This window comes from Bos javanicus, chromosome 17 (genome assembly GCF_032452875.1).
Source record: "Bos javanicus breed banteng chromosome 17, ARS-OSU_banteng_1.0, whole genome shotgun sequence".
Classification (NCBI taxonomy): Eukaryota; Metazoa; Chordata; class Mammalia; order Artiodactyla; family Bovidae; genus Bos; species Bos javanicus.
In genome coordinates, this window is record NC_083884.1 from 34,816,248 (window position 1) to 34,836,998 (window position 20,751).

The 20,751-nt window shown below is 41.2% G+C and overlaps 1 long non-coding RNA gene across 1 annotated transcript; it reads left to right on the plus strand.

Moving 5' to 3' along the window:
- The first annotated feature begins 3,657 nt into the window (after positions 1–3,657).
- LOC133228638 (uncharacterized) lies at positions 3,658–16,824 on the plus strand. Its single transcript, XR_009730308.1, has 4 exons — positions 3,658–3,883; positions 6,908–6,967; positions 13,176–13,314; positions 15,495–16,824. It is a non-coding gene; the product is annotated as an uncharacterized LOC133228638 (long non-coding RNA).
- The last annotated feature ends 3,927 nt before the right edge of the window (positions 16,825–20,751 follow it).

The window sequence follows — 20,751 nt, forward strand, 5'->3', positions numbered from 1 at the left end:
GAAAGAAAGTGAATGGTACAAATAAGACTGTCTGGAAGATGTTTAAGACCTTCCAGTCTGGGTCAGCAGTTCCAAGTCTTATTTCCTGCCCCACCCGAGTGCAGGTATGACACACTCCATCAGTAATCCACTCACCTGGCAGTGATTCTAAACCAGGTGCAGGAGGGTGGAGGGCTGTCAGGTTCAAAAAGCCCCCAAATTGAGTCCAGTATGTTCTGGCTCATGTCTGTTCAGCAATAATTAAAGCATTTTATAGTCAGTTTTATCTATTTTTATATTACAAGTTTTAAAGTAGGTCTTACTATTCATATCAAAGTTCTTCCTTCTTAGTTTAAATTTATGAAATTTTACTCTACTTAATGCACTAGCACATTCTAAGACTCATGTCCCATAATACAAGAATAAAGAAAAAGGTAATGTTTTAGGTAGACTGCAGTGAGAACTTCTGATGTTTCTTTCATATGGTCTAGCATCCTTACTATATACAGTCTTCTTTCATCAGTTTGAAATTATCCTGTTTGTGTTATTCATGAGCTAAGCAGCCACAGGCTAGACTTGTTTCCTTTCTATAATGAATGGTCTTTTAAGTCGAAGCAGTACAACTTGTTGATGACATGGGTGCAGAAATAGAGATAATAAACTTCACCTAGCATAATCCTCTCTTAGCAACAACCTTCAGCCTTGTTTCTCTCTCCTTCTCTCTGAATTATGTGTGCACACACATATACACACATGATTTTGTTTTCTGGAAACTTGACTTTCCACACGAAGACTTCCCCCATAAGAGATTCCCTAACATCATAAGATGAATGCAGTAAGAAGTGAAAGATAAGCTGTGATGAGGAGGAATTAGAAACAGGTATAATATTCTGAAATTCTACCAGTGAAACCAGGGAACTAATCATTCTACAGAATGTGAGCAATGTGATGCTAAGTGTGATCTGTTCAGAATCAGCTATTTCTCATCCTCTGCCAGCAAGCCCACATACAATTACTGCATGTCAATAATTTAAAAACTAACAGCAATGTTGTTCCTTACTAGCAAGGCTATGCAAGTCTTACTTCTGTGGCAAAGACATATTCAACATTTAAAAATGGATGGTTCTCTTCTCCAAGGTTCAAGAAAGAATTTCACTCCAGATGCACTGTTGGGTTCACTGGGGTTATATCCTTATTGCCCAGGCAATGAAAGGTTAAATTAGAAAATGGGTATTATTTTAAGCTGACACTCCCTCCTGGAGTTTTATTTTACACTGCCCTCTCTTACGGATTTAATTTCCACTAATATGGAAAACAGATCCTAGCGCTCTGGAAAGGAACAAATGGAGGAAAGGTATCTCCTTCCGTGTGGGCTTTGGCAGAATAGTCTGGGCTTGTTCAGGCCTGGCCCCTCAACCTCCTAAGGTCTCTGATTTGAATCCCCTGCGGTTTGCTATGACCATAATGAGGTCTTAAGCATGGGGAAAACAACACTTTCAAAAGCAAGGAGCACTTTTGCTTTGTTTCACAAAAACCTTCTGAACAGCTCTCAGTGGATTAGCCTTATCCCTTTCCGGGTGGTGTCGGTGGTGGCTCAGATGATAGAGAATCTGCCTGCAATGTAGGAGACCGGGGTTCGATCCTTGGGTGGGGAAGATCACCTGGAGAAAGGAACAGCAACCCACTCCAGTATTCCTGCCTGGAGAATTCCACGGAGGAGCCTAGCAGGCTACAGTCCGTGGAGTTGCGACAAGTCAGACATGATGGAGCAACTAACACTAACACTTTCCAGGTGGTGGGTTGACACATTGGAGGGGAAGGCGGTTGAGCCCTAAACTGAACCACTTTATGAAGCTTATCCTATGTGCCCTTAAACTTTGGGTCATGTGAATTACATGTAAGTAGGATTCAGACTGTGAAAGGTGACACAAAGTCAGTAGAGAGGAGAAGGGCAAAATGTTGGTTTCCTTTATAAGAGACTTTCAAAATAAGTGTTATTTTCTTGGATTGAGCTTCTATATCTCTAAATATTTCAAGACACATACATCTGGGTGCCCCTCCACACACCCCCCACCCCCACCCCCAGCCACAGCCCACCATATTCGTAGATTCCACATCCTTGGATTCAACCAACCATGGATGATCCTGTAGACGCTGAACCCTGATACAGAGGGCCAACTATTCTAGGGCATTTTATAAAAGGGACTCGAGCACCTGGGAATTTTTTTGGTTGGGGGGCGGGCAGGATTGGCAGGGAGAGAGCTAGGGGGTGGTCCTGGAACCCATTCCCCCCACTCCATCCCCTGCTGCAATACTGAGGGATCATTTTATTTGCTGTTTTGCAAGATCATATGATTTTAGAGTTGAAAAAGATCTTATAGATCACCTATATAAGTAATTCACAACAGATGCACGAAGGAATCATTAGGTGAGCTTTGTCAAAATACAGATGCTCAGGGGCCAGGACATCTATGTTTTGAACAAGCCCCACCCCAACATTTGACACTGGCTCATCTAGCCTCAGGTCCTGTCTCTTGCAGGCACCTACATACATTTACTGAGAGACCATTCCTCACTGGCTCTCCAGAACAACTTCAAGAAATGTGAAATAATATTGGACAGCTGGTAAATAGTGGAAGTTCACAAAGCAATCTAATGTTCAGGATATGTCTTTCTTCCTGTGTATGTATATGCCTGATGAGATCTTCTTGATATGACTAAACAAATAGAAAATTATTCTTTAAGTAAACAGGAAATGTATGAATTGCTTTATGGTTTACTTTTATTTTTGTTACATGAGAATTTGTTCACTGATCAGGGTTTGCTAAGCATGCCATACTTGGATAAATAGCAAGATTTGTGAAAATCATCCAGGCTTTCTTTTATTTACTACACACTTTTAATCAATTTGGATATTCTAACTTATGTAAATCAGAACAGGAGAATCCTAAACATTTTGATAATTGTCCAATTATCCTTTCCACCTATGGATAATGATTAGCATTTGATGTTTACTTTTAATAAAGATATATGCTACTCAACTGACTATAGTTCTTGACTATGTTAAGCCTTGTATCAATTCTGAAAAATATGAGAATTAAATTTTTGTTATGTAAATTAGCAATTATTTAACTTAATAAATGTGAATTTAAACACACAGAACATGTGTTTTGTGGTTACTACTTGCTGATCTGACAAGAGCTGTTAGTCATTTCAGCAGAAAGCCCATCTGTGCATCTCTGAGCTGAAAGTTTTCATTGCCATTTATGATCTGGCCTCTACTCACTCTTTCCAAAACAACAAACTCCCCCTCCACCCCCCTCATTGTAACGCTGCCTTTCCAGTGTTCAAAGGCCACATACATACTTTGAGAAGAATGTGATTATACAACGCTGACACTTGACTAGCTCTTCTTTTGACAATCTATAAAAGTCTTATGAATTTTTGTTGCTTTTATTTGAAATAAATATAGTAAAAGTCCATATGAGAACCACAACTGACTTTTCCAGGGATTCAGTAATATTGCAGATTAAATCACATCCCCAGGGGCTGCAGGCGTGTAAAGTGAGCTCTCTCATTGTGACGCTGGAACTCAGTAACATGGGTGTTTTCTCATCTCCGGACAATAGGTCACAATGGAATTCTACTGTCTCAGCACTGGTTGCCTTATACTACAAGTCCTGGTTAAGCACAGGCTTAGAGCTGAGCCTGATTTTCCTGACCATTAGCTCTTTAGGGTTGCCTTTAGAGCTGTGGACCAGGAGATCACAGAAACCTGCAAAAGAGCAGTGTATTTCCTTTTTTATATAACATCCATACAGGACACAAAGTCTGTTAGCACAAATCTCCTCAGACTTCTGCCTCCTCCTATCCTTCAAAGTAACCTAAATAATGACAGCCAAGTGTGAGTAACTAAGCTCTGCTAATAACCAAGGAACAGCCCCAGAAGAATGTACTTTTCTACTGGTGGTTTGGTTTTCTAATTGTGACCTCCTAGAGATCTTAGTGTCAGGATGTGGAATCCTGACACTAAACCTGGGTTCATGGGCCAAAGGGTAGGGAGGGAAGCACCATATGAGGTGAGTTACAGAATGCTTTGCAATATCCCTCAGTCATAACTCCTACCCTGGTGTTACATATTGTCTTCCTTCGTGAGTGAATCTGGAGAAATTCTTTCAAAAATGCTATCACTGAGTAGTGCCCAGTGGAAAAAAGTATGGAGATTTCTCAAAAATTAGAATTACCATACAATCCAACTAATCCACTTCTGGGCATTTTTATCCAACGAATTTGTTGTTATTTGGTCGCTAAGTCGTGTTTGACTCTTTGCAACCCTATGGACCGTAGCCCACCAGGCTCCTCTGTCCATGGGGTTCTCCTGGCAAGAATACTAGAGTGGGTTGCATTTCCTTCTCCCGGGGATCTTCCTGGACCAGGGTTTGAACCTGCATCTCCCGCACTGGCAGGCAGATATTTTTACCATTGCGCCACCAGAGAAGCCCATTCAAAGAATACAAAAACACTAATTTGAAAAGATACATGCACCCCTATGTCTATTGTAGCATCGTTAGCATAATTTACAATAGCCAAGATATGGAAACAACCTAACAACGGATATGAATGGATAAAGAAGATGTGCATATATGTATGTATGTGTGTGTGTATATATATACACAATTCTAAGCCAAGGCAATAATATAAATAATTAAACTATTAAAATGCATAGAAGTAGGAGGTCAAGACAATTTAATGGAAGAAGAATTGCCTGTTCAACAAATGGTCTAAAACTGAAAATCCACAAGCAAAATAAGAATTTGGACTCCTAACTTTACATCATACACAAAAACTAACTCAAAGTGAGTCATACACTTAAATGAAAGTTCTAAAATTATAAAACTCTTAGAAGAAAATTCAGCAATAAATTTCTGTGATGTTGGGTTAGGCAATGACTTCTTAGATATGATACCCAAAGCACAAACTGTCAGAGAGAAGATTGTTAAGTCAGACTAACCCACAATGAAAAGCATTTGAATTTCAAAGGACACCATCAAGAAAATGAAAAGGCAATCCACAGACTGAAAGAAAATATTTGCAAATCATATATCTGATAAGGGACTACATAAAGAATTCTTACAACACAATAATTATAAGACCCATGAAGCTGTAGCCCACCAGGCTCCTCTGTTTGTGGAATTCTCCAGGCAAGAATACTAGAGTGGGTAGCCATTCCCTTCTCCAGGGGATCTTCCTGACCAAGGGATCAAACCCAGGTCTCCCTGCATTGCAGGCAGATTCTTTACCTCTGAGCCACCAGGGAAGCCCCAATTAAAAGACAAATGACCTAATTTAAAAGCAGGCAAAACTGAATAAACATTTCTCTAAAGAAAGTAAATGTATGTCTAATGAGCATATGAAAAGATACTCGAAATCATTACTTTTTAAGGAAATGTAAAGCAAAATCACAGTGAAGTATTACTTCACATGTAGGATGGCTACAATAAAAAAGACAACAACACACGTCAGGGAGGATGTGGAGAAACTGGGATCCTCACACATTACCAGTGGGAATGTAAAATGGAGCAGCAGACACTCTGGAAAAGTTTGGCAATCCCTCAAACTGCTAAGCATAGAGATAGCATATGACCAAGCAAGTCCAATCCTAGGGCTATACTCAAGAGAAATGAAAACCTATATCCAACCAAAGCTTGTACACTAATGTTCATAGCAGCGTTATTCACAGCAACCAAAAACTGGAAACAACCCAAATGTCCTTCAAATAATGAATGGGTAAATAAAGTGTCATACAGCGTATTCAATGAAACATTATTTGGTCATAGAAATGAATGAAATACTGACACATGCTACATACTACACCAAAAACATTATGCTAAGTGAAGGAAACCCACACACACACACACAAAACACATATTGTAAAATACTACGTATGTTAAATATTCAGAATAGATAAATGTGTAGAAGGAAAAAGTAGTTTAGTGGTTGCCTAAGGCTGGGGGGTGAGATGGGGAGAACGGGGGTAAGATGAGAAATCACTGCTAATGTGTTCAACGTTTGTTTTGGAGGTGATAAAAATATTCAAAAATTGCATCAAAGTAATGGTCCCACAACTCTGTACACATACACTGAATTGTACACTTTAAGCAGGTAAACATAACGGTATGTAATTATGTCTCAATAAATTTGTTGAAAATACAAAGGAGTGACCATATAATTTGTTATCCAAACCAGGACACCTTTGAAAGTGCTAAAATGGTTCAATGAGACAGGACCCCAGGACAGATATAAACCTAGACTGTGCCAGGCAAATGGAGATGCAAGGTCAGTCTAAATTTTACTAACTGGCTGGGAGTAGGATTTATGGAGGGGACGGAGAGAAGGAAAGGCTAGAAAAGTAGAATACGACCAGACCGTGGAAAGCCTTGAATGTCATGACATGCTAACGGATATGGTCGGGGCGGCGGGGGTGGGGGGGGGAGATAATTTTAGCAACCATACAAAAATTAATTTTAGAAGTATAATAACTGGGCATAAAACTAGTGAGAGAATGTTTCCCTAGTCAAGATTAAGAGACAGTAAGGACATTTAGGACACAGGGTGCAGGGCTGACAATAAATGGACAGACTAGGGAAACACATGGGCTTAGACAGTTTAAAAGCATTTCCTAAAGAAGAGTTCCAAAAACAAAGCACAAGAATCTTCAGTAACAGCAGCATCCCTGAATAAGAATAGAGCTCTCCAAAGTCATTTCTGTAGAAGGCAAACACATTATGTTACCTTTGTCTCCTACAAACCCTGCACGTGCGCTGGACTGGACCTCTGCAGGCCAGGGCGTGCACCCTGAGTGTATTTGCTGTTTTAAAAAATTGTTTTCTGTTCAAAAACTGACCTGCTCTGTTCATTTTCTGCATAGGAGGCTGTTTTCTCCTGCCAGAGAAACGGAGGAAAAGCAAGAAAACCATGGTCCAGCTGGGTAAGTTGGCTTCATTTGTTTGTTATTCGTTTTTGATTGACAGTGGCTTAAAACTCAGCTGTCTCCAGCAGTTTAAAAAAACGCACAGACGTTGGTTGGAGCGAGAATAAACTTCCATGGCTATGGTTCTAGGTAACCTTTTAAAAACATACCTATTTTTTTTTAATTTACCAGGTTTAAAAATTAAATAATTTCATGATAATGTAAAACAAGTTTTGTCATCCTTATACACTATTAATGACTTTACCTGAAACACACTGTAGCTAAGGGCTCATGGAAGTGGCTAAACAACCTCAAAGCATGCTTTAAATCAGATCACCTGAGTACTTATTAATTGAAAGCCAGAGGATAGAAGTAAAAATTATTAACTACTCCCCCAGCAGATAGGGATCAGGGGCTAGAGAACTGGAAAGAAACAGAAGAGAAATCAATGAACCAAATCATCTCCCTGCTTCCAACTTCAGGGCTATGGAATGAAATCTTTGCCCCAGGGGCTCATAAACCCCTTCGCTTAAATTAGAAAGTTTAGACTCTATTGCCAGTAAAAAAGAAAAAAAAAAAAGACACTAGAGACTTGAACAAGGCCAAAAACAAAATGACGATGATTTTAATCCCATAATACAAACACGGGGATGAGAAAGGCTGATGACACAGTGAACACTAAGCCCAGACTCCCCCGAGGTTATGGCCCTCTCTTTATAATCAGAGTTCGGGGTAGTGTGCAGCGTCCCACACTAGATAAACAACAGAAGATTAATCATGCAAAAAGCTCGAATGGTTTGTGTAAAATTTATGGATGTTTAGAAGGTCCCACAAAATAAATTTTCAGACAAACTGAGCTAAAGATATATTTCCCTGTTACCAGTTGAAAGTATAAGGAAAGTCTGTGGAAATGGTATAGTAGCCAGCTGTTTCTCAAGAAAATGGGATGAATTTGTTCTCAAATACTAGGATCAGACAAAGGGAAAAATACCTCACTCATAATATTCCATCTAACACTGAAATGGTATATGAAAGATACTGCCTATCTCCATGAGGGAGTTTTAAAAGATAAGTTAGCTTGTTGGACAGGTCATCTTTTCCCAGGAAAGGAAGAGCGCATAATGAAATGAGAAACATGAGTCCCTGAATTTTGTCATGAGGAAGTAGAGTGATCAGCGTAAAAATGTGGCTATACCTTGACACTAGTTTTTGATGTGGTGTTCTTCTTATCTGGTTATTTTTTTATTACCTGATTACTCTTAAACTAGCAACTAACCAACTTCATGATGAGAATATAGTGAGGAACAGTTCTGTTTTTTCAAAATTAATTTCAGATAACTACTCCAATTAAAACTCTCACTGGATTTTTGTATTAAAACATCAATAAAACACTTGATACCAAAATGTTCATAGGAAAATAAACACAGACAAAACACTGAGAATATTCTGGTAAATGAAGGAGGAAATGGCAACCCACTCCAGTATTCTTGCCTAGAAAATTCCATGGACAGAGGAGCCTGGCAAATTATAGTCCATGGGGCCGCAAAGAGCTGGACACCACTGAGCATGTGCATGTGTATGCGTGTGCACACACACACATATACACATTCTGGTAAAGAAGTGGCTGAAGAAGTCTAAACTGGTGTGTTACTGATGCAGGAATGGATGTGTAAATCAAGATGACACAATGGAAAACTGAAATCACATCCAACTATTTGTAAGAATGTAATATATGACAAAGTAAGCTCCTCACACAAGGGAGTAAGGAAGGATTTTTTGAAAATAATGCTGGAATAAACTTATCAAGTAAGGAAAGAGTCATTGTGACCTATACCATACCCCACATAACAAAATAATCTGTAAGTGAATTTATAGAGAAAATGGCAACCCACTCCAGTATTCTTGCCTGGAAAATCCCATGGATGGAGGAGCCTGGTGGGGCTACAGTCCATGGGGTCAACTTGGCGACTGAATACACACACACATACATTCATTCAACAAACAGCATCAAGGGCCAACTCTATGCTGGGTGTGCAAAAATGAAAGACCCAGTTCCAGCCTTACGGTGCTCACAGTAGGATGGGGAACAGGGTAAGTAAACAGTAAATTACAGAATAACCTGACAAACGGAGGGAAGTTCAAGTTGCCTGTTCCACCTAGGATGAATGGATAGGTAGAGATTAGCCTTGGGACGATACAGCAACATTTAGAAGTGTAGATTACTCCAAAATTCCAAGCACTCTGAGACCGGAGCACCAAGTATGTGCATCGTGTTGGGGAGAGAGGGTAAGATCACAGGAGCAGGAAGACAGGGTGGGCACAGCCAAGAGACTCTAGGGATCCAGGCCAGAGTCAGCTGACCCATCGCCTCTCTTTCTATGAAATCCGAATTGTATCTTTAAACCTCTAGCGATACAGGGAAGGATCTGAAGATAAGGAAGTGGCATGATCAGGTATGTGGTTTAGAGAGTTCACATTACAGCAGTGTGCCAGAAGTTTTAAGCAGAGAGCACGCTATTTGCTACGAGTTCAGCTGGAAAGGGCTTGGCAGCTTTTCCGGGAGGAAGGGAGGAGAGGCTGAATTAAAGCAGGGCAGCAGGGAGGGAAATGGAGGAAGGGAGGAGCTATTTAGGGAGTGAACTTGATAGTCCTGAATTACCACATCTCTAGCATTTTCATCTGAGCTGGATGGAGGTCCTATTCACCAGAAGAGAAAATTGAAGTGGGAGGTAGGTTTGGGAGTGAAAGGTGATAAGTGCAATTTTGGACACACGGAGTTTGAAAAGCTTGTGGGACGTCCAAAGGGAGAGGTTCATTTACAAACCTGGTTTTGTGCACTGGAGAGTCTCAATGATAGGAGTAGGAGGCATTTATACACTATATTCATTTAAAAATAAATAAATGATGAATACCTACTACATCCTGAGCTCTGTTCTAGGCTCTGAAGATACAGCAAAAAACAGAAGAGACAAGGGCCCTGCTCCAACATGGCCTACGTTCTAATGGTGTGAGTGGGTCAAGAGTGGAGAGGCAAGACAATTATCAGTGATATATATGTTAGTTATAATAGTATCTGTGAAGAACGATAAAGATACTAGACAGTGATTGAGTACAGGTAGGACAGGTGAGGCAAGTAAGATTCCCAGGGAAATGTGTAAGGAGGCACACATTCTCAGGTGTGACCCTGAACCTGCCTCCTGTGTGCCCTGGACACCTTGCTTGCCTGCCTTATTCTTGTCTGACCCTGACTGGATACCAGATATTTTCTACGGATAACCAGGGAAGCTTCATTTGAAAGGTGACATTTGAGTAGAGAACCAAATAGAGAAATAAGCCAGGTATCCTCAATCCAGGGAAAGAACATTCTAAGTGGAAAGAACCACATGTGCAAAGGCCCTGAGGCTGGAGGACACGCAGTGCGTTTAAGAAAGGTCTCCTAGAAATCTCACCAAGGAGAATACCCAGAAGAAATGCGAACCAAAGACAGAACCCCCACGAGAGCACAGTATGGGAAAAGAGTCTGCAAGGAAAGGGCAAAGAGCCTGCAAGGAAGACTAAAAAGGACAGGCCAGGGAAGTAGGAGAAAAGCCCCAGAGAGTTCTATCACCAAGGAGCAAGCTTCTCAAACAGGAAGCAGTTAATACTGTCAACCATTGCAGAGATCAGGTAGGACAACACCAATCTTATACCACTGGTATCTGGGAATGTATTCTGCTTGCAGCGGGAAACAGCTATGACTTGAAGAACTTTCCTAAGCTAAGTCTACACCCGAATAGAAATTTTGGTGCACACTTCTAAACAATCCTCTGTCTGGGATGGAAGGTCACCATAAAAACTTTCACTTCGGACAAACCCAAGTGATGCAGAAACTAAAGGTAACAGTTCAGTTGGAACACCTTCAAGCCGATCACGATAGTCTCACAGGAATTGATTCATAACTAAAGCCTCTGAATTCATGTCCCAGCTGGCCAAATCCTCTCCTATAAATAGGGTCAGTTGCTGAAGTTCATTTCCCTATGATAATACATAGTCTCATTCTCTGATCTTCCACCGAGGCACAATACAACACATTGGACTTGAGAGCATCCTGATAATCCCCAATCTAGATGAATGGGCACCATTTACATGAATGAGCATGAAGCCACAGGTTCAACTTAAATCAAAACTCTTTGTTCCACGGGGCAGTTCTCTTTTAACTGCATTCCAGTGCTTTGGGGAACTTGTGGCTTCACAGTTTCATCACCAAAATTCACTTACCAACCAAAACGAAATGACAAACATCAGTGAGTATGTGGGGTTTCATGGTTTAATCAGAATCAGAGAGGGAGACCATCACTGTAATGAAGTCCAACAAAAGGCTCATTATATAAAATCAAAAGAAAGCCAAGAAACTTAACATGCTCAAGCTCACACCTGCCCATGGAATAATAATATTTTATTCTATTTCTCACCATTTGGAAGAAAAACCTGGAAAATCTTAAAACTCCAAGCAAAGCTCTCTTTTAACTTTTGAAATTCTAAACAAATTTGTTTACTGAGCAATGCTCAGGCATGTAAAAGCATTGCCCCACCCCACCCCCCACAGTTTTAATTAATTTCTAACAAGGTAACCTGAAACCAGTTTAGATAGGTTTTTCTTTAAAAACCATAAAGTGTAAGCTATACTGCTGGCTGACACCTTATTCTGGCTCTTTTCTGCTCTAAAATGGCTGAAGTAGAAATGAAGAAGGAATTCATAGTGAAGGATCAATTCATGGACTTGGGGTTTTGATACTTGGATAAGAAACAGAAGATCCTTGCACTTGGCCACTTAGAAAGCCTCTTGATGGTGGCAGAGATAGTAATTTAATTAATTCACAGGTCCAGGTGTTGTACGTATGTTGTCTATATTCTTAGAGCATGTCAGAAAAACTGGAGGGCAAAGACTCTGCAGTCATATGGCAGGTAAAAAACAGCTGGCTTGTAAGCATTTCACATAGTCAAATGTTTGCATTAGAATTACAGACCAAACAGACATCTGTCTCTTTATATAAATGTATTAAGATGCCCAAGATTTATACGCACCTCAAGATTAAAATACTTCAATAATCTATTTTCTAATGTGTTGGTTTCATCCTACCTTCAAAACCTCAAGCCAATAATCTGCTTCCTGTGTAATCTGTGCTTAAATGGAAAATTATCTGATTTTTTTACCAGCTATCCATTCAAAACTTTTCCTTTATCATCATCATATCATTTTGATATTTGGCAAAACTAATACAATAAAAAAAATTTCCTTTAATTGATTCGTATTACCATACATAGAAAGGTCCAGCAGGACCCCGACTGCCCCCTTTTAAACCAAAGCCAGAACCAGAAAGAGGTCAGATATGTGGAGAGTTTGCTGTTGTTGTTGCTTAGTCACTAAGTCACCGCCGACTGTGTTGCAACCCCACAGACTGTATCCTGGGTTTTGCTGATAGCTCAGATGGTAAAGAATCCACCTGCAATGCAGGAGACCCCATTTCGATCTCTGTATCAGGAAGATCCCCTGGAGAAGGGCATGGCAACCCACTCCAGTATTCTTGCCTGGAGAATCTCATGGATGGAGGAGCCTAGCAGCTACAGTCCATGGGGTCGAAAAGTGTCAGACACAACTGAGCAACTAAGCACAGCACAGCACAGACTGTAGCCTGCCAGGCTCCTCTGATCACGGGACCTCCCAGGCAAGAATACTGGAGTGGGTTGCCATTTCCTTCTCTGGGATATCTTCCTGGACCAGAGATCGAACCCAGGTCTCCTGCATTGGCAGGTGTGTTTTTTACCACTGAGCCACCAGAGTAAGCCCATGTAGATAGTGGTTGACCTCATTTTAGACTAAGGTGGGTTGGTTCCAATGTTTCCAAGTGCACTCCAAGACGAGATAAAAATGTAGTCCTCTCTGTTGTCAGGATGATCAGAAAATCCGTGTGGTGACACGTCAGCAAGCTCAAGGGCTCTGTAGACAGTGCCTTCCACTTTTTCTAAGACACTGCAAGCATGTGCACTTTTCCACAGGCTGATGTTGAACATCCTCTAAATTACAGCTGTGGAAGCCGAACCACGTGTGAGGCCCTGAGCCACAGCATCCTTCCGGCTCTGGAAACCCAAGTGGGTCACCCTTCACTATGCTTCTTGGCCCAAGAAGTCACTGCAAAGCAGCAGGTGGACTGGGAGCAGAGCATTCTCCCTTCACTCCCAATTGCAGGTGAAGCACCCTGAGGCCTTCGACTTTGATGCTTACTGTGAAAAAAGAAAGGAAGGGAGCCTCTGAAAAGAGATCTTGCAAGACTTTTAAGCAAATGTCCTCGGATGCACTCTGCCTAAGCTCAGAAGACACCAAAAAGGTAAGAGGGATCCTTACTGTAATTCAGCCAAACACAGCAAACTCACTCCCAACTATTACATTAAAAAAAAAAAAAAGCAGGGACGCTCAGGCCGGGCTGACCAGACCTAAGAGCATCTTCGGGTCTCTCCTGGACGATGCAACACGGGGGAATAATAACAGTTAAAAGAGCGGGGCCACTTTAGGTAAATGAAAGAAAACGCATTTCCATATTTTTAAACAAAGGGGTTCTGCACCATCTGTCCCTGTCTGGGTGCTCCCTACTCCACACTGAGAGGATTTGCAAGGGATTCAAGTGCACCTTATAGATTAAATAGTCACTCGGCTGCTTAAGCCCGGTTGCCCAGACAATGGCCGCGCGGAGCACCCCTTCCTCCTTCCTTCCTGTCGAGTGTTCTGCCTGACTACACAAACTCAATGCGCGCGGCTCCCCCGTTGCAAGAAGTGGACTTGACCGGAGCTAAAACCAACAAAGGCAGATTCTGGTGGGAGCTGCGGAAGCGCCGGGCACTGAGTCAACAGGCGGGTTTTATTGAAATGCAAATGGCGCGGCCGCGGCCCCGGCGCGCCACCTCCCGCCCCTTAACTTCTCAACCCCCGCGCCGCGCCGGCCTGAATGGGCCCATTGACGCGCCCGGCCGCCCGCCCCGCCGCGCGGTGGCCCGGCCGCCCGGGGGCCTCTGCGGGCGCGGGATGGGACCCGCCGGGGCGCTCAGGCCTCGCGAGCTTTTGTCATCGCTTTCATTTCAGCACAGCGTCATCGCATCCTCCCGCATCCTCATCCCCCTCGCTCCCAGACCCAGCCAGGTTGTCCGTGGCCTTAAATGCTGGTTCTCCCTATTACTGGGCTGCTGCGTTGAAAGCAAAAAACAAACAGAAGTCCCAAAGTTCCACCGTGGTGGTTACCTCCTCCCCGCCGCAAGTATTTACTCACTTAACCTTAAGTATGTACTCACTTAAATCCTGTTCTCTTTAATCCAGGAGGAACCGGACAAATTTTTTCGGGTGCTAGGTAGTTTTTGGCTTAGAAGGAGGTAGGTCTCACCGATACTCCCTAAATGCTGAAATAAAAACAGATCCCATTTGCCATTTGGTTACTGCTTGCCTCTCTCCTCACGCCCCTAGTCCATTGTTTAACTTTGACTAGATAATATTAAGCTTGGGTGTTTTTTGTTTTGCTTTCCCCAAAGTTGAAAGTTAATACATGCATTGTTTAAACAGTGTTGGGGGGGTGCGGGTTGGAGGGAACACAGGTAAGTTTTTTTCTTCACAGAAATAAAAGGCTTAATTCAATTTTTAAAGCAAACTCTGAGTTACTAGCAATAACCTTAAAGCTAAACCTTTCTTAAAAGATCACTTGAAAACATAAGATAACCTTCTACCAGCTGCCTATTTAGCTGCTGTTTCAGACTGGTAAGTGTAACCGAGAACAAACCTGACTCCATGTTGATCCGCTTTCTTACCCCCAACATTGAGCTCTGTGCTGAGTCATGCTGACTCTGAGCCTTCCTGAAACAGCTATTACCTATAAGCTGAAATATACAGGATAGCCCCCTTTCAAGGCTCTGACATTTCAAGATATAGCACTTCCCCCATCATAATAGAGGTAAAAAGCTGCTGAACAAAAAATAATGATTGTGTTGTTTGAGGTTTTTAAAGCATTGCATCACATGGGGACAGCTGCAAGAACAAAGGAGTTTGCACCAAGAAGTTTGCAAGGACACCCTCTCCCCTTTTAGTGTATCAGAGGCCTGGATTCTAAATGGTTAAGATGGTTCTTTGGGCTGTTTTCTTGGCCTGCTGGCTTTCCAAACAGAGTCACTGTTCCCTGCCCCAACACCTCATCTCCTGATTTATTGGCCTGGCATGTGGCAAGCAGTACAAACACTCAGTACCATTAGGAAGTAAGGATTGATATAACACAATAAATATAATTAAGTAAATCCTTATTTTTCCCTCACTTTTGTAAATTCACCAGAGTGTAATCATATTTGAACATACCATAGATGTGTAATTCAGTTAACAGTGCAGATTATTTTTCTAAAAAGCAACTAAAGGAATATTTACTCTCTACCATCTTTGATTTTACATGAGAACTTTTCAAATTATTATGTCAAAGTAGACTTTAAAACAAGAAATTTCAAAGTTGATATAAAGTTAGAATATTTTATACTCCTGAAGGAACAGATACTTTGGCCATCTGATGCAAAGAAAGGACTCATTTGAAAAGACCCTGATGCTGGGAAAGACTGAAGGCGGGAGAAGGGGACGACAGAGGATGAGATGGTTGGATGGCATCACCATTCAACATGAGTTTGAGCAAACTCCGGGGGACAGTGAAGGACAGGGAAGCCTGGCGTGCTGCGGTCCGTGGGGTCTCAAAGAGTTGGAACTGAACTGAAGGAACAGATGTCTTCTGTCTTTTGTTTTTGTTGTTGTTGCTGTTGTTTTTGGTAGTGCCTCTTTATCCACCTACCCAACACATACACAGAGTTTTGGGCCTGTAATAAGTGATCAATAATTGTTGGATTGGATTGAGCTGAGCTGAGTAGATTTAAATTGAATAGAGCTGGACCTACAAAACACTCAGAATTGCACTAACAGCAGTAGCGTGATGGCATTTTTTCTGTGGTACATCTGATAGCTCTGTTTGCCCGGTGTGTCCATTTTCCCTTAGCATAGAACAGCACCTGATTTGCAACCAGAGGATCACCCTCCCCTACTCACTGTCCAAGGGATTCACATACATGGCTGCAAGGCCACAGCTAGTCCATAGGATACCTTTGTGCAAATTAAAGTCATACACCCCTTCCTCCAGGCAGAACACCAGGCTTGCCCAGCAAGTAGCTGGTGCTGCACTGCCTGGTCAGCTGGAAGTTATACATGGTTCACGATTAGCCTCAGTCATTCTCATTTGCAGCAGTACACTTACTCACACTGGCCAATCAGCCCATTCAACTTCTCAGGCCACAGTAAAGAGTTTCAGAAACAGAAATGTGAACTGAGTTGAGCTTATGAAAGTTAGCCAGAGAACTTTAGCTGGAATTATAGAAATGAGGCATTCTTACTTTCTGGTGGAATGATTGAATGGCGGCATACAGATTTGGAGCTGCACTTGACTATCATCATCATCATCAATGAGGAAGAGTCAGCAAAAGGTGCATGAGATGGAATCAGTGACAGATTATGAATCGTATCCTATGAGTACCTGGATTCAGTCATGTCTGAATCAAATCACCTTTTCAGTTATGTTTAAAAGCCAATAAATTCTTTTTTTTGAATAAGCCAGTTTAATGATTCTCTGTCATTTATAAGCCCAAAAAAATCTTAACCAGAATGATTGTTATGGCAGGAAGAGATAAATCTTACAATTGATGGTATTTATGTAACTGAATTTATCTGGTATTTTGACATCAGTGCAGTTCATAATCCTTTCAGTAACAGGTAACTCAGTATAAATCAATCTTATAAACAACCATTGCCTTTTCTCCTTCAGTATACAATGCATTAAAATGCCTTTTCTTCTTCTTCAGTATATATTGCATTAAAATACATGAATGGATTTCTATTTTCTTTGGGGATTTGAAAATTTTCAGCAATGCCAATTGTTTAATACTGTCGGAGAACTAAATGGGGGTTTAGGTGGGAAGGTTGAAAATAACCCAAGGAGCTAATCCTCTTAAAATGTTTACTTTAGATTATAAGTAGAAGATATATGACACATTGAAATTGATTTTTAAAAATCTTTTCACCCCCATTGAGAAGTTTAATAAATTTGTAAAGTACCTGAATATATAAAAGAGATGATTACATAGATTATGAGAACTTAGAAAACAATAATCACTGAATAATAAATGGTAAGACTTCACTAAGAAGAATTTATACCAAATCAAAAGGATTTCTCAATTGATAACCATTGCAGCAATTTGTTCTTTGTTTCCGGAAATATTCAAATAGATGATAGAAGACGAATCATGTGTCAGGGGACAGTAGAAAGAATTCTGCCTTGCAGTGAAAAATTAGACTGGTTTTGAGGTTCCTTTTGATTTTCATATCCTGATTTTATGATTCTAAATTTGTAGATGTAGCAGATAGGAATTTGCCTCCCTGCCCCGAAATAATTACTATCTTATTATCAGTTTAAAATGTTATCATCATGCCCTCCCACTTAGCATTCATTCACAATTATCATTATATTACTCTGAAGTATGTTTATTTGGACCTGAAAAATTAAATCTTATCCAAAGAAGTATAACTACCTGAATTATTTCCAGTTTTTGCCCAAAGCTAAGTTCCTGTTGCTGTTTTCATTTTAAAATCTAAGAACAGAGGATTTATATATGAATGAAAATTAAAAGAAACTTCAATTCATTTTTCCTAGTTCCTGTTCTTTGTTATTCTTGGCTGTACCGTTGCCATACCTTAGAAGACTGAAAAAAAATGCCCTTAGTTCTTTGTTTTGTAAATATAGACTTCTTTCCTTGCTGTAATGTTTAATATATCTGCTTTCTATTTTATATTATAGTTTTAGTACCTTGTTTATAGCTCCACTCCTCCTTTGAAATTCCTAATACTGATATTTAAGAAGAAATGACCCACAGCTAATTCAGTTGCCCTGACTCCCACCTGACCTGCCTATGCTATCTGTGAAGTTTAATCAGCTGGAGAAAAGGGTCAGAGGTTTCACAGCTCTTTTAACAAATGTGAAACAGTGATTTGAGCACTTAAGCATTTATATAACCTCCTTGTAGCTTGACTTCCTGTACTCGAATCCAGAAACTGAACTCCACATTTCCCAGACTCCCTTGCAGCTCAGGGGTCCTCATGAGATCTAACTTCTGCCAAGCAGACATGACCACTCAGAACTCAAAGGTGAACATGAGCATTGTGAGCAGTGGACATGAAGGGAGAGATCAGATCTCCTGAAAGCAGAAACATTCAGTTCTTCCATGCCAGCTGTAGTAGAGTTTCTGGAGTATAGTTCCTATAGTTATAGATTCCAAATGACAGAAGGTAATACCAGGAGTGTTTTCTTCAAAGCATGTTTATGTAGGAGTTATACATTTCTCAAGGCTGTTCCATTCCTCAATATGTAGCAGTCACCCACGCCTGTTTCTCTGGCCCTCCTGAAGATTCTTTAACTGTGTGCATGCTCCGTCACTCAGTCATGTCCGACTCTTTGCATCTCCTGAACTGTAGCCTACGAGGCTCTTCTTGTCCATGGAATTCTCTAAGTAAGAATAATGGAGTGGGTTGCCATGCCCTTCTTCAGGGGATCTTCCCAACGCAGGGATTGACCCAGGTCTCCTGCATTGCAGGTGGATTCTTTACTGTCTGAGCCACCAGGGAAGCCCTTAAACTACCTAGTAGCTCCTTAAACTGATTAGAGTGAATTCTGATGGATAAAGTAATTAGTAACCGGGATGGCTTCTCGGGTGAAGGGAGTAGAAAGCTGAGATTGGTTGTCTGACTTGGTTGGATGTGAAGACACTGAGGATCTAATTATGATCAGAGGATGGAGCTCAGTAGTGAAAGATGCCTAAACATTTACACACAGACACACTGGAATGCTGCTAATACAGAACAGAATGTCTGTGTGGTGGATTGACTAATTCTAATTGTACTAGAATGCTTAAAGAAAGAAGAAGATAACATCAAGGTTTTAAGTTCTTAGTTGAAGGCCTGGTCAGAGAACAAGAGGTCACTGTAATTTCCCTGAAGACAACTGATCTCTTGACAGCCACATTTTTTATTCTGACATAACCAAAAATGAGATAGAGTCTATCCTATGGGTTTTGAATTATGACATAAGTGAAATTTACATTTATATTAGTTTTCTGATGTGAAATTTTAGATTGCTTGGTGGAAGAAAATCCTGTTGAAATTGGCTTTCTTATTTAAATGAGAATGATTAAATCCTGGAATGGGAGGATGAAAGAACAGAAAATGAAATGCTTAGTAGAAGAAAGAAAGTATAAAATTCTATAACCAACTTAAAACCAAAGAAAAAGATGAGAATGGCTTTGCTTAATTATCTTCTCCAACTTTTTAATCAAGCTCCCTGTCTCCATTATCTGGGATAGATGATTTGATAATTTAGCTCCTATGCTATAGGGAGAAATAGGATTGTGACTGAATTAAAATAGAAATGAACATTACTCAGAGAAGATTTGATGATTGGCTTTTTCCTTCCCCACTTTTGAAGAGAAGGTAAGAGTGCATTTGTAGGAGGAATCATTGCATTCCATCAGTCAGGAGCACGTTGTTCTTGCTACTATCATGCGGATGTTTAAGTACGGGAGGATAGATAGGTGCTGAATAGCATAGGGATACACTGTGCCAGATATTGTACATTGTCTCACCCGACTTTCACACATCCAAACTCTCTTCTAGGATGGAGGGCTAAATACTAAGTTTACAAGACTCTCTCTAACTACAGTTGCCCCAAGCAGTCACCCCAACCTGAGAGCTGGATACAGAAGTAAGCAGTGTGAGGCAGTGGCCAGACACACAGAGATCAGTTCTTCTGGCAAGGACAGTGGCAGATCTGGTTTTCCTGGGCAGCAGCTAGCATCTACTCCTGTTTCAAGTTTCCCCAAGCAGCTGACTCTGAAATGAAGGCTAGCATATAGAAAGTTTATCAGGGAGCACTCTCGGGATCAACATCTGTAGGGTTAGGCAGAGGGCAAAGTAGGACTTCCATTCAGTGTCATCTAAGGCCTCAGCTGACCCTGTGGAGAAGCTCTGAAACTCAGATGGTTTTTCAGAATTGTCTTGAGGCAAGGGGGGTTTCCCTGGTGGCTCAGCAGTAAAGAATCCCCCTGCTAATGCAGTCCCTAGGTAGGGAAGGTCCCCTGAAGGACGGCAAAGCAACCCACTCCAGTATTCTTGCCTGGAGATTCCCCATGGACAGAGGAGCCTGGTGGGCTGCAGTCCATGGGGTCACAAAGAGTCAGACACAACCGAAGTGACTGAGCATGCATGCATGAGGCAGGGGAGCCAGGCATCTTCATCTGGGGAGTTTCAGTCACAAGCAAGTCCCACCACAGATTCCTCCAATGTTATAGGGTTTGCTGGACCATGTGGTCCAAACGGCAAGGCCACTTGTTCTGCAACTTGGACCCACTGCAAATCCCACTCAAACCTGAAAGTATTTTGGGTCACCTGATGTATAGACAGGAGTAGAATTGCCAGACGTGAAATATGATGTTTCCAAACTCATTTAAGACTACCTAGTATTATGCTTACTTTTTTGTGATGGGAGCTGTGAGATGCAATAATTTGTCCTTTGCTTTGAAGATGGTATGACTATTTTGTTTCAGCATGTGCCAGAACATGGCCAGGAGGCTACTACTCTGGAATTAAACAGCATCCTCACGTTGGGAAGTACTAGAAGAAAGGACAAGCTACATGGTAATCAACCAACTGGGGTACTGCA